Source organism: Neoarius graeffei, chromosome 9 (genome assembly GCF_027579695.1).
Source record: "Neoarius graeffei isolate fNeoGra1 chromosome 9, fNeoGra1.pri, whole genome shotgun sequence".
Lineage (NCBI taxonomy): Eukaryota > Metazoa > Chordata > Actinopteri > Siluriformes > Ariidae > Neoarius > Neoarius graeffei.
This window is the reverse complement of record NC_083577.1, coordinates 40487111-40502712: the sequence shown is the minus strand read 5'-3', so window position 1 is coordinate 40502712 and position 15602 is coordinate 40487111.

Below are 15602 nucleotides of genomic sequence, written 5' to 3'. Positions count from 1 at the left end.
AAGGCGGGACAAAGTACAGATAAGATTAATAAACATCATTAAAGACTTGTTTAATATTGTTCATTTGTATCTGTCTTGTCCTGTAATAGTCCAAATGTAATAAAAATAATTAAAACATTATTAGAAAGCAAAATAAAACAAAATGTGCAATTTATCGATGTGTCGTTCACTAACGAGTCGACTCTTTTACTGAACGCCGATTGAGAATCGACTCGTGGAAGGTGAGATGTGTTTGAGTGGTGTTTCTAAAGGATAAGAAGAATAATCACTGGTGAAAATATCACAAACCCAGTTTAAAAGAAAAATGGCAAGGAGCGGTGTGGAAAATGAAAGAGTCGACTCTTATTGGCCAAATGATCTGACTCACTGAAAAGATCCGGAATCTCATCTCATTATCTCTAGCCGCTTTATCCTGTTCTACAGGGTCGCAGGCAAGCTGGAGCCTATCCCAGCTGACTACGGGCGAAAGGCGGGGTACACCCTGGACAAGTCGCCAGGTCATCACAGGGCTGACACATAGACACAGACAACCATTCACACTCACATTCACACCTACGGTCAATTTAGAGTCACCAGTTAACCTAACCTGCATGTCTTTGGACTGTGGGGGAAACCGGAGCACCCGGAGGAAACCCACGCGGACACGGGGAGAACATGCAAACTCCGCACAGAAAGGCCCTCGCCGGCCACGGGGCTCGAACCCGGACCTTCTTGCTGTGAGGCGACAGCGCTAACCACTACACCACCGTGCCGCCCGCGTTTGGTGATGTTACTGATATTATGTGTAGGTGTAGCTAAGGGCCCCTCTGGCCACCACAGTCAGTAAGACTAGCCTACTTCATTGTCTTTGCAGCTTGCTAGGCAGGCGATGGGGACACTGCTCAGGCCACACACAGATAGGGAGCCAATGCCATTTTCTATGGATGTGGATTAGTATATCTGATAATCGGAGAAAAACCAGTGATTGATTTTGGACCTTTGGAAAATTGTAAAACACAAAGACTAGTTATGCTGAAATAGTCTGTGGGAAGCCATGACCTAATTGTTAGGGAAGCAGTTTTGGGACCAAAAGGTTGCTAGTTTGGTTCCCTGGACCAACATGAATTGCTGAAGTGCCCTTGAGCAAGGCCCCTAACCCCCAACTGCTCCCCAGGCTGCTCTGGGTATGTTGTATGTCACTCTGGAAAAGAGTGTCTGCTAAATGCCATTAATGTAATGTAATGTTCACAGTTGATGGCACACTAAAATGACCCTGAGTTTGTCATCAATGCCATTTAAAAAACAAAGACACAGAGGGCATGATTGTGTGTGTGTGTGTGTGTGTGTGTGTGTGTGTGTGTGTGTGTGTGTGTGTTTTGGGGGTGAGGTGGAGCGGTGAGGATGTTGTCATATAACACTGATGGCCAACTGCATCATATAATGGCTGCTACACAGGTTAAAGTGCTCTAAAGTTTTACCTGAATATTTTGATGTTTGCTTGTAGGTGCTGCTGTCTCCTAACTACTACCACTTGGCTTGTATTTTATAATAATCCTTTGAACATTACACTTACACCTACACATATAAAAGCTTACTGTATATTCCTTAGTCTTTTTTTTTAATTGACAAGGTTATCCTATGATTTAATGAATTTGACCATTAACTGTTGTGCAAAAATGATAAATTATCAAAAATGATAATGCATAACAGTACAGGGTTGTCAGTGTCATATTTTTCATTTCAAAATTCACCACACATTTTCTATTGGGGACAGACAGGACAGGCACCCTCTTCCTCTGCAGCCATGCCTTTGTAATGTGTGCAGAATATGGTTTTACATTGTCTTGTTGAAATATCTCTGGAAAAGATGTCGCCATGAAGGCAGTATATGCTGCTCCTAAATCTCAATGCTCTTTTCTGCATTAATGCTGCCATCAGAAGTGTAAGTTACCTTTGCCAAGGGCACTGATAAAACCCCATACCATGACAGACTCTGGCTTTTGGAATTGTTGCTGGTAACAGTCTGGATGGTCCTTTTTGTCTTTGGTCCAAAGCACATGGTGTCCATTTCTTACAAAAAAGACCTGGAATACTGATTCGTCTGACCACAATACACATTTCCACTGTGTGCTGGTTCATCCCAGATGCCTCTGAGCCCAGAGAAGTCGACAGCGCTTCTGAAACACAGTTAACATAAGGCTTCCTTTTTGCATAATAAAATTTAAACTGGCATTTGTGGATGTAACTCCATATTGTTGTGCTTGCCAAAGGTTTGCCAAAGTAATCCCGAGCCCATGGGGACACTGCTCAGGCCACGCGCAGATAGGGAGCCAATGCCATTTTCTATGGATGTGGATTAGTATCTCTGATAATCTGAGAAAAAAAAAAAAACAGTGATTGATTTTGGACCTTTGGAAAATTGCAAAACACAAAGACAAGTTTTTGTCTTGTGTTTTGCAATTTTTTATTTTTGCAATTTTTGTTCTTCTGTCCAGTCCCACAATACCAATAACTTACAACTGTAGCTACAACTGTAATGATAATTATACACTGCAAAAAAACTGAAAACTGAATTTGAGGAGAAAATTCTTTAATACTAGTGAAATTATCTTGCTGCATGGACAGACAAATTTACTTGACAAGACATCTTGGAATAAGTTGGTTAGAATCTAGGACTAGTTTTAATAATTTCAGAGTTGGTATCTTGTATTCTTCTAATAGGAAATGCTCAATTGTTTCAACTATATTCAAGATATTCTAACCTGTTAAGATATAATATTTGCAGTGTAGAAGAATACAAGACACCAACTCTGTAAGTTGTATAAAATATAACAGCTTACTATATATAAATTAGTCAGTGTGGGGTCTTTTATTGACAGGGTTATCCTATGATTTAATGAATTTGACCATTCAACGTTGTGCAAAAATGATAAATTCCAAGCAAGAAACAGTCATTCTTAGGCCCTGTCCACATGGCAACGGATTTAGGTGAATCCGATAAAATTGTTTATCGTTTCGGCCTGGCGTCCACACGGCACCGGCGTTTTGGGTGCCCCAAAACGCAATCTTTTGAGAACGGGTTCCAGAGTGGAAAGATCTGGCAACAGCGCCATTGCGAAGTCGTCTGGATGAGTAGAACGGATTTGTTTACGATGACGTCACAACCACATGTGCTTCACGCCGGGTAGAAGTGTAACGAACTCGATGCGAGTTGTCAACAAATCCTATAACTTGGTTCATGAAACGCGCTTACAAAATATTTTCACTGTGAATATTTATTGTGTAATGGTGCAAAGTGAGAGAGAGAGAGAGAGAGAGAGAATAGCCCTTAGGGCAGAGTCAATCCCGCCAGCAAAAACAGGGAAAAAAAGGAGCGATCTCACCTCTTCAGATGTTGGTTTAAGTCCTACAATACATTCCTCAAAAAGGGCGTAGAAGAACAAATTAATCCATCAACGTGTAGCATTCAATTTATTCCGGACCATTAAAGACGCCGCCTTCCGCGTAGAATCATACGTCATCCTCGCCACCATATTGGATGGGTCAGAGCGGAGAATAAAGATGCCTTATTCATGTGCTGCGTTTAACTGTACCAACAGGTTTGCCGTCCAAACGAGATCACATGGGATTACCTTTCACAGGTGAGACTGGAAAAATACTTTTCATTGTATTTGGTCATTATAATGTAATTTTACGAACAGATTTTTCTGACTTTGTGGCTAATATGAAGTCTCGCGCATAATAGTTTATGCGCATGCGTCCTTACTTCTTCTATTGTTCTGGTGTCTCCGAAGGGACCGTCTTACAGCGCCCCTAGAGGTGTGGCATGTGTATTGCATCGTTTTCAGCAAGCGTTGCGTTGCCTTATGGACCTGATATTTTACTGATCGTTGCCCATGTGGACGCGATATTTTTTTTAAATAACATCTCGTTGCCGTTGTCGTGTGGATGTAGCCTCATTGACCAAATACAATGAAAAGTATTTTTCCAGTCTCACCTGTGAAAGGTAATCCCATGTGATCTCGTTTGGACGGCAAACCTGTTGGTACAGTTAAATGCAGCTAATCTTTATTCTCCGCTTTGACCTATCCAATATGGCGGCGAGGATGAAGTATGATTCTACGCGGAAGGCGGCATCTTTAATGGTCCGGAATAAATTGAATGCTACACGTTGGTGGATTAACTTGTTGTTTCTCACCTGTGAAAGGTAATCCCATGTGATCTCGTTTGGACGGTAAACCTGTTGGTACAGTTAAACGCAACACATGAATCTTTATTCTCCGCTTTGACCTATCCAATATGGCGGCGAGGATGACGTATGATTCTACGCGGAAGGCGGCATCTTTAATGGTCCGGAATAAATTGAATGCTACACGTTGATGGATTAATTTGCTCTTCTACGCCCTTTTTGAGGAATGTATTGTAGGATTTAAACCAACATCTGAAGAGATGAGATCGCTCCTTTTTTTTCCCTATTTTTGCTGGCGGGATTGACTCTGCCCTAAGGGCAGAGTCTCTCTCTCTCTCTCTCTCTCTCTCTCTCTCTCTCACTTTGCACCATTACACAATAAATATTCACAGTGAAAATATTTTGTAAGCGCGTTTCATGAACCAAGTTATAGGATTTGTTGACAACTCACATCGAGTTTGTTACACTTCTACCCGGCGTGAAGCACTGACAGTCATGTGGTTGTGACATCATCGTAAACAAATCCGTTCTACTCATCCAGACGACTTCACAACGGCAATGTTGCCAGATCTTTCCACTCTGGAACCCGTTCTCAAAATGATTGCGTTTTGGGCACCCAAAATGCCGGTGCCATGTGGACGCCAGGCCTAAACGATAAGCAATTGTATCGGAGTCACCTGAATCCGTTGCCGTGTGGACAGGGCCTCAGACTAACCTTAAAGCTGGGTTTGAATGTGTGACTGTTGGCTCTTTAGTGACGTCAGACACATGATCAGCTGAGTGCAGCATGCTAACAGCCTGCATCAAGCTTGTACTGGCTGAAGTAATGTGAATGATATCACCCAGACCATCAGCTGCCTGTCACCTCTGATCACTGCTCATTAGATCACACAATCCCGCTCTATCACTGTTTTACACACACACACACACACACACACACACACACACACTCTCTCTCTCTCTCTCTCTCTCTCTCTCTCTCTCTCTCTTGCTTCAGTGGGCAGTTGTACAACCCCAAATCAGAAAAAGTTGGGATGGTCTGTTGAAATTGAAATTAAAACTGGAAACAATGATTTGTAAATAATCTTTTACTTGCATTGCACTAAAAACAATACAACACATTATTTAATGTTTTACCTCATAAATTTAGTTTTTTTTTTCTGTTTTCCCCCCAAAACAAATACATATTTCAATTTTGATTCTTGCAACAAATTAAACAAAAGTTGGGATGGTAAAGAATTTACCACTTTGAAATATTGCCATTCCTTTTGGCAGCACTTAAAAGCTTGGACTGAAGACACTAAGGCCAAGTTTACATTAGACCGTATCTGTCTCGTTTTCTTCACGGTTGCACTGTCCGTTCACATTGAAACGCCAGGAAACGGGAATCCGCCAGGGCCCACGTATTCAACCCAGTTTGTGTCTGGTCCGGTGCTGTGTAAACATTGAGGATACGCGGATACGCTGTGCTGAGCTCTAGCTGACGTCGTCATTGGACAACGTCACTGTGACATCCACCTTCCTGATTCGCTGGCGTTGGTCATGTGACGCGACTGCTGAAAAACGGCGCGGACTTCCGCCTTGTATCACCTTTCATTAAAGAGTATAAAAGTATGAAAATACTGCAAATACTGATGCAAATACTGCCCATTGTGTAGTTATGATTGTCTTTAGGCTTGCCATCCTTCCACTTGCAAGTGGTAAGTGACTTGCGCATGCCCGATATGCACTGGGATCACACACACAGCGGCTCAGTCCCGAATCACTGCTCATGCGCTTCACTCGCGCGCTCTGTGAGCTGCGCAGGGCCGGAGTGCACACCCTCCAGAGGGCACTCGCTGTTCAGGGCGGAGTGATTTGGAGCACAGGATGCCTGCAGAGCCGAGCCGCTGAGGAGAAATTTACACATTACACATTTACACATTTCAACTTACGTGCCGTCTAATTAGTCATGTGATTATCATATCCGTGTATTGGCGTTGCTGTGTGCACGCGAATTGTGTATCGGCGTTGCTGTGTGCACGCTAATCGTTTTTAAAAACGTTAATCTGATGATCCGCTGATACGGTCTAATGTAAACCCCACCTAAGTGATGAAATGTTTCGAATTGAAATAAAATGGTTATTTTGTCCCATTCTTCCTGTAAACTGGTCTTAAACTGTAGAACAGTATGGAGTCATTCAGTGCGTTTACATGCACATCCAAATCGAGCTACTGTCGGTAATCAAGCTAAGGGTCCCAGCAGGGCTGCCAGAGAAATCCAATCCTACATGCACACAAGGAAATCGAGCTATTGTGTGAGGTACATTGTGCACCCGAGCCACAGGTGGCGCTACATGCCCCATCGTGTTGGTACACTTCCGGTTGTCGTCATGAAGAAGAGCTATTCAAGAGTATAAACAAAGTTATCAGTTCTGTGTTCGTTCTCCTTGTTCCTCCTGACCTCTTCTGCTGCTCGCTACTACTACTGTCGTCATGCCGACCGAGGCTGTTGTGTTTCCCGCTTGTGGTCTCGTCACTCGTCACTTCCGGAAGGGACAGTGCTGAAGTAAGTAGCTCGACTACGTAGCTCGATAGGGTTTACATACACTAAGTAGCTCGGCTACAATTACATAATCTAGGTCGCATAGCTCGATTATGAGAAATCCAGTTCGGTTCGATTTCAGCCGAGCTAAGGTGTTTCCATGGCATTTAGAACTTCGATTTCAGTTGAGCTACGGCAGAAATTCGATTTTCTCTATGTGCATGTAAACGCACTGAGTGTTGTCTTTTTTTGTTTCAAAATTCACCACACATTCTCTATAGAGATCTTGCAGTCACGTGACCGGAAAGTACACAACCGCCATCGTGTCGGTCAAAAACACCGCTGAATACTGCTGCACTCGTGTACAGAATGGATCAATTTCAACCGACGGACTACACGGCTCATTTTTCTAATGAACAGATAACTAGATATATGTCTAAAATAAACGATCTACAGATTTGTGACCCTTATGGCTTACCGGACGGAGTTTTCACGACCGGATTTTGAACTGCCAGCGGAATACCCGGACGTGTATGATTACCTCATTAACTTTCCCTCGCTGTTCAGTGGTGAAGCACTGCATGCTTTTAAATCTCTGGACAGTTTTCTTTACAGAAATTCAGGATTTGTCAGCGACTCAGATGTGGCATCTTGTAAGCAAGAAAATGATCCTCACTGGATGGGTAAGTCACTTAAGTATTGAGTATAGCACTGACCAGCCGATTATAGAATAAGGTAATTCCAAATCGTCCGTGTTGTTTACATGGATCTGGCGTTGGAGAGGTAGAGGCTTGGCAGTGGAGGTTTGAGTAGCTGTTTTCTGAGCTTAGTCAACAGGCTGGCTCTGCCTGTAGCCTCGCTTTTGCTTCGGCTCCCGGCGCTGCCTCCTTCGCTTTGCTTCCGATAACAATCCACGGAGACCCCGCTGGTCTCGCAATCTGGTCTCGTCCGGAATGTTTTTTTTTTTTTTTTCTCGTCCGGAATGTTGTGCATGCGATGGAAATCGCTACAAACTGTCATTATCTGCTGGAAACCAATGTCCAGTAAGTCCATACGGTTGTAGTGGATATTGAAGTCCGGTACAGACGAACAACACGCAAAAATACACACAAAAAACATAAAAAACCGTGCACAGGTAGGGAGAGCTTGTAGCCGCAGCCGTTGTAGTAGAATTGTATATAGTAGGGTTTTCCAGAAGAAAAGGTAGAAGTAAAAGCAGAAGTAGAACCAGAAGTAGAAGGCGGAATATGGCGTTTGACCGACACGATGGCGTCTGTCACAATCTGGATCGGCTGTGACGTTACATGCAAGATCTCTATTGGGGACAGAGTGGGACAGACACCCTCTTCTTCCACAGCCCTGCCTTTGTAATGTGTGCAGAATGTGATTTTTCATTGTCTGGTTGAAATATCCCTGGAAAAGATGTCGTCTTGAAAGCAGCATATGTTGCTCCAAAATCTCAATGTGCTTTTCTGCATTAATGCTGCCATCATAGAAGTGTAAGTTACCTTTGCCAAGGGAACTGACACAACCCCATACCATGACAGACCCTGGCTTTTGGACTTGTTGCTGGTAACAGTCTGGATGGTCCTTTTCATCTTTGGTCTGGAGCACATGGTGTCCATTTCTTACAAAAAAGATCTGGAATACTGATTTGTCTGACCACAATACACATTTCCACTGTGTGCTGGTTCATCCCAGATGCCTCTGAGCCCAGAGAAGTCGACAGCGCTTCTGGAACACAGTTAACATAAGGCTTCCTTTTTGCATAGTAAAATTTTAACTGGCATTTGTGGATGTAACTCCATATTGTTGTGCGTGCCAAAGGTTTGCCAAAGTAATTGCAAGCCCATGTGGTTATATCAGCTATAGATGAATGATGGTTCTCGTTGCGGTGCCGTCTGAGGGAGCAGAGATCACAGGTGTTCAGCTTAGCTTGTTTTACCTCATTACTAGCTCTGAATGGCCCCATCTCAACTTTTTTTGGACTGTGTTGCAGAGCTGAAGCACAAGACTGGATGTACAATATCTTAACAAGTGAAATGAAGTTGACCAGACAAAACATGAAATATCTTGGGTTCATATTGTCTGCAATCAAATACAAGTCAAAGTAAATTTAGAAATCACTGCACTGTTTTTTTTTTTTTAATTTGCATTTTCCAAACTGTCCCAACCTTTTCTGTTTTGTCTTAAAAGTAGGTAAAGAGAACCCAGTTAAACAAATGAGACAAAAATATTATACTTGGTAATTTATTTATTGATGAAAATGATCTAATATTACATATCTGTGAGTGGCAAAAGTATGTGAACCTCTAGGATTAGCAGTTAATTTGAAGGTGAAATTAGAGTCAGGTGTTTTCAATCAGTGGGATGACAATCAGGTGTGAGTGGGCACCCTGCTTTATTTAAAGAACAGGGATCTATCAAAGTCTGATTTTCACAACACATTTATGGAAGTGTATCATGGCACGAACAAAGGAGATTTCTGAGGGCCTCAGAAAAAGCATTGTTGATGCTCATCACGCTGGAAAAGGTCACAAAGCGATCTCTAAAGAGTTTTGACTCCACCAATCCACAGTCAGACAGATTGTGTACAAATGGAGGAAATTCAAGACCATTGTTACCCTCCCTAGGAGTGGTCGACCAACAAAGATCACTCCAAGAGCAAGGCTTGTAATAGTCGGCGAGGTCACAAAGGACCCCAGGGTAACTTCTAAGCAACTGAAGGCCTCTTTGGCTAATGTTCATGAGTCCACTATCAGGAGAACACTGAACAACAATGGTGTGCATGGCAGGGCTGCAAGGAGAAAGCCACTGCTCTCCAAAAAGAACATTGCTGCTCATCTGCAGTTTGCTAAAGATCACGTGGACAAGCCAGCAGGCTATTGGAAAAATGTTCTGTGGACAGATGAGACCAAAATAGAACTTTTTGGTTTAAATGAGAAGCGTTATGTTTGGAGAAAGGAAAACCCTGCATTCCAGCATAAGAACCTTATCCCATCTGTGAAACATGGTGGTGGTAGTATCATGGTTTGGGCCTAATTTGCTGCATCTGGGCCAGGATGGCTTGCCATCATTGATAGAACAATGAATTCTGAATTATACCAGCAAACTCTAAAGGAAAATGTCAGGCCATCTGTCCATGAACTGAATCTCAAGAGAAGGTGGGTCATGCAGCAAGACAACGACCCTAAGCACACAAGTTGTTCTACCAAAGAATGGTTAAAGAAGAATAAAGTTAATGTTTTGGAATGGCCAAGTCAAAGTCGTGACCTTAATCCAATCGAAATGTTGTGGAAGGACTGAATCAAGCAGATCATGTGAGGAAATCCACCAACATCCCAGAGTTGAAGCTGTTCTCTACGGAGGAATGGGCTAAAATTCCTCCAAGCCGGTGTGCAGGACTGATCAACAGTTACCGGAAACGTTTAGTTGCAGTTATTGCTGCACAAGGGGGTCACACCAGATACTGAAAGCAAAGATTCACATACTTTTGCCACTCAGATACAGTATATAATATTGGATCATTTTCCTCAATAAATAAATGACCAAGTATTAGATTTTTGTCTCATTTGTTTAACTGGGTCCTTTTTATCTACTTTTAGGACTTGTGTGAAAACCTGATGATGTTGTAGGTCATATTTATGCAGAAACATAGAAAATTCTAAAGGGTTCACAAACTTTCAAGCACCACTGTACATATTGTCTTATTCAACGATAACATTGTCTCTACAGTTCACTGTTTGGAGGAGGAAAATATACATCACCCATTGCAGTTAGCTCGCTAGCTTGTTGCAAACAAAAAGCAAAACATGGAGGTAACAAAACAGTGCTTTTTCCCCACTTTATAGCTTGGACACATGGAGGTTGAAAACGACATCATTCCGAGATCTGAATTCTTCCTTTGAGGTAAGTCGAACACAGCAATAGTCTCAGACTGTTCATTATGATACAGATACAGTTTATAACTATATGTATATATAATGTTTTTATGTTCAATTTAAGGCTATCTAATTAAAGAGCTAACATTTGCTTAGCTGTATTTTATGCACTGTAGGGGGCTGAGTGTCTCTGTGTACAGTGGGCAGGAGGATTCAGGACATCCCATCACTGGGCTATAAGGCCCTCGGACAGATGGTGGCAGTTTCATTCTGAAAACATGGTTATGTCTGCCAAAACAAGTGTACACACACACACACACCCACCCCTTTGGCATGAACCCAAACACGTCAGTTAATGTCAAAAAGTGCATAACACACACACACACACACACACTTTTTTTTTGCATCACTATATTAATAGGAGTTCCCTTTAAATGTTTTCGAATTGTTACGTATATGTTGTTTGATTTACATCTAACCCTGATCTCTAACCCATCAGTTTTAATTTGTCATCTAAAAGTTGGGTATGTCCTTTCCTATCTCATGATTTTAATTTCATATTCACATTGCATATACGAAAATGTAAATGGGTCAAAGGTGAACATGTATTGCACTGTATCACAGCGCTGTTTAGTATTACATAAAAATCATATACCTTTACTGTGTCAGTGACATAAAAAGAATGAAAATTCATAAATGAAGAAGAATCCTGAATAGCAAATAAAATTTCCATCCTTTAAAGAGTGCTTTACAGAGGAAAGAGGCCGAAGTAACAGTATTAACTGATGACTGAGGGTTTGTTTTGGTGATGATTGGTTAATTAACTCTTACAGTATGATACATGCTAGAAGTGTGAATTATTAGAAGTTACTGACAATTATCTGTTATACATTTCAAACAGTTTCTTCTTGCATAAAATAGTAAAATTGGATGAGGAACTTTTCAATAACTTGAATAAAGCCATTAAATAATATTACCGGTACATTATTATTTTTCAATCTCCACTGTCTCTTTCATCCAATATAAGCTGCAAGATTGCAAGCGATAAATCTGATGTTGTAGGATACTGATGGTGCGTTCATGTGCTATGGGAATTATGGTAAATACCAAACGCTGACATGGAAAGCACACATGAACGCCCCCTCTTGTGGTATTTTCCACTGGGCAACTCGTAGAAAATTTTGATACACGAGTTGCCGAGATGAGATGAACTTTAACCTTTTCAACATGGCGGCCAGTGGTACAAGACACTTGAATGGTAAGCATTGTATGCTACTAAAGTTTTTTTTTTACTAGTACTAGTGGGTAGTTTTTGGTGTCTATGCAATGTTGCGTCATTAACAAGTGTAATATAATATGTTAGAAATCCGTTTCCTTTAAAAATGTGTTATGGTTTGTTTTTACCTATCCAGAGCAGATGCTATTGCTAACGATAGCTAACTAACTATTGCTAACTAGCAGTCCACGTCCTTTGTCAACAACAACAAAAGCATGTGAACACAACACACTGGTAAATACCACTTCCCAGCTGGAAAATATCATCTTCCCATAGCACATGAACGCAGCATAATTTGTCCTCTTCAAGTCCTGGCAATATACCATTTACTGTTCTGTTCTCACTTATGCATCTCTCTCTCTCTCTCTTTTGGCACATTGCCTGGCTGTTAACTGCAGTAGCAGTGTCCTCCAGGCCTGCAGTCTCTCCCCGAGGCCTCCCGGCCCCTCCCCACTCTGAATGCACGCTGGGCGGACTGTGTTGAGCTGTCAGCCCCTGGCTGCGGCCTGTTCCTGGATGCTTGTGACTGTGTGTGTGTGTGTTTGTGTGTGTGCGCGCGCACGCATGGGGCAGAGGTATAACAGCTCAAGTCGTACAGGGTGTCCGTGTGCCCTGGCGTCGCCAGCCGAGAAAGAGGACAGATTGCCTTTCCAGCTGTCCGAATGAAGGCCCCGCAAGACCCCTTACTGAGGCTACCACATGCCTTGATATCATACACTCTTACTCACACATAAACACATATACACGCATAGGCAACACATACAGATATACACGCAGCATGACACAGACAAACCTTGCTTATACTACCACCTTTTATACCACACATACAAAGTTAAAGCACACTCACACATACGCACGCACACACGAACTCCGACTCATAACTATAACATATGCATTTCAGTCACACACACATTCTCCTGTGCCAAGTGTGCCAAACTGTGCTACGACCTTTCTTTTTACCCATGGGGCACAAAACAGACTGCAGTCAACCTGCTCTTAAAACACACACACACACACACACACACACACACACACACACACACACACACACACACACACAGTATGATGGATTATGCATACAAAAATACACATACTATACACATACATATTTACCATCTTAATTCTAATAATGTGATAATCTCATCTCATTATCTTAAGAAAACAGTAATAATGACTGACAGTATTTTGAGAAACAGACTGACAGACATCAGTCTTAGAATATAAATTATATAGTTATATACAATATATAAACACCTAAAAGTCATCTAGAAAACATATTTAAAATATCACTAAAATAATTTTCTCTCTCTCACACACACACATTAAACAGTTAAGCCTAAAATGTTCTTTAGTGGGTGGCACGGTGGTGTAGTGGTTAGCACTGTCGCCTCACAGCAAGAAGGTCCTGGGTTTGAGCCCAGCGGCTGACGGGGGCCTTTCTATGTAGAGTTTGCATGTTCTCCCCGTGTCTGTGTGGGTTTCCTCCGGGTGCTCCGGTTTCCCCCACAGTCCAAAGACATGCAGGTTAGGTTAATTGGTGGCTCTAAATTGACCGTAGATGTGAATGAGTGTGTGAATGGTTGTTTGTCTCTGTGCGTTAGCCCTGCGATGACCTGGCGACTTGTCCAGGATGTATCCCGCCTCTCGCCCATAGTCAGCTGGGATAGGCTCCAGCTTGCCTGTGACCCTGTACAGGATAAGTGGTTACAGATACGTAATGGATGGATAGATATAGACAATATATAAAAACCTAAAAGTCATCTAGAAAGTATATTTAAAGTATCACTAAAATAATTTTCTCTCTCTCTCACACACACATTAAACAATTAAGCCTAAAATGTTCTTTAGTGGGTCACATGGTGATGCAGTAGTTAGCACTGTTGCCTCACAGCAAGAAGATTCTGTGTTTGATCCTCATGGTTGACTGGAGCCTTTCTGTGCAGAGTTTGCATATTCTCCCCGTGTCTGTGCAGGTTTCCTCCTACAGTCCAAAGGCATGCAGATTACTACTCTAAATTACCCATACAGTGGGTGTGAATGGTTGTTTGTTAGCCCTTAGCTCTCACCTGAAATCAGCTGGGATTGGCTGTACCTTCCCCATGACCCTGATAGATAAGGTCAGCTACGGTATGAGGTTCAAACCCAGAACCTTCTGGCTGTGAGGTGAGGGTGCTAACCACTGCATCACTGTGCTGCCCAAGCATCACCCAAATGAGCAAATGTATTGGATTGTGTTATTTTATACTATTTAAGATGTTACATGATTTTACAGCAAATGTTTACAGTTGCTTATTGTAACAAATTTTACGTGTAAGAATGTCTAGACATCATTCTCAAGAGCTGGAAATTATGAACATGCATTGTACTGACAAAGAGCTTTCTTGTTTTCCCCTTTATTTATTCATGTTCTCATCTACAGTATATTATTATCTTATCTCATTATCTCTAGCCGCTTTATCCTGTTCTACAGGGTCGCAGGCAAGCTGGAGCCTATCCCAGCTGACTACGGGCGAAAGGCGGGGTACACCCTGGACAAGTCGCCAGGTCATCACAGGGCTGACACATAGACACAGACAACCATTCACACTCACATTCACACCTACGGTCAATTTAGAGTCACCAGTTAACCTAACCTGCATGTCTTTGGGGGAAACCAGAGCACCCGGAGGAAACCCACGTGGACATGGGGAGAACATGCAAACTCCGCACAGAAAGGACCTCGTCAGCCACGGGGCTCAAACCCAGGACCTTCTTGTTGTGAGGCGACCGTGCTAACCACTACACCACCGCGCCGCCCTAGTTTCAGTTTTGTCTTTTCCTATCTTAGTAGGAGGAGGAGAAGGATTTCATGTTTACATTACCATCTCTGCTTCATTAGCTAAATGAAGCCAATTTACAGAGACTTTGAGACCTCCTCTTTACCCGATGGACAGCCCATTGTTACGCAGTCAAATTAGTTTTTAATACTTCCTTGATCTAAGCTGAGTTTCATCATATGTTTATGCATTTCTTAAACTCTGTTACTAGACTTGACAAACTAAATGTAAAGGCTGCTGCTAGATCAATGAACAGCAGCATAAATTAGCACTATGTTCAATTTCATCACTTGTTCACACATAGACACATAATTAACCATGTTTTCGCAGTCAGGTTACACCACCGGTCCTCTTTTCCCAGTGCTGCACATTATAATTCCCAGTTTGGCCTTGTTAGCTACTCTATTCTACAGTACCTCTCACAGTCTCCTAATCTGGGAATGCCTATTCCCAACACTGCCTGTTAGCTACACTATCACAGCATGGTTCCTCATTGGCCCCTGGTGACTTTTCGTGTGTGTGTGTGTGTGTGGTGGGGGGGGGTTGGGCATAGAGAAATTGTGTGTGGAGCCCTGAGGAGTGTCAGGTAGTCTTCTGGGGCAGATAAAGCCAGGCTGTGGTCTGCCTGTGGACAGGCTGTTCCCCAATTGTGACAGTAAGCAGTACTTTATGATCACAATTAGACAGACACGGATGGAAGCGGAACGTACCCGGTAAGATATTCCAATTTTGAAGAATTTGAAGAAAAATGAACAATGAAAGGAAATACATAAAATATACAAGCGTCACACAAGGTCAAATATAATAGCAGTTCAGAAAGATTAATCAGCAACTTATTTGTGATCCTGAAAGATAAGGTCAGCTATGAGGTTCAAACCCAGAACCTTGTTGCTGTGAGGTGAGGGTGCTAACCACTGCATCATACTGGATTGTGTTA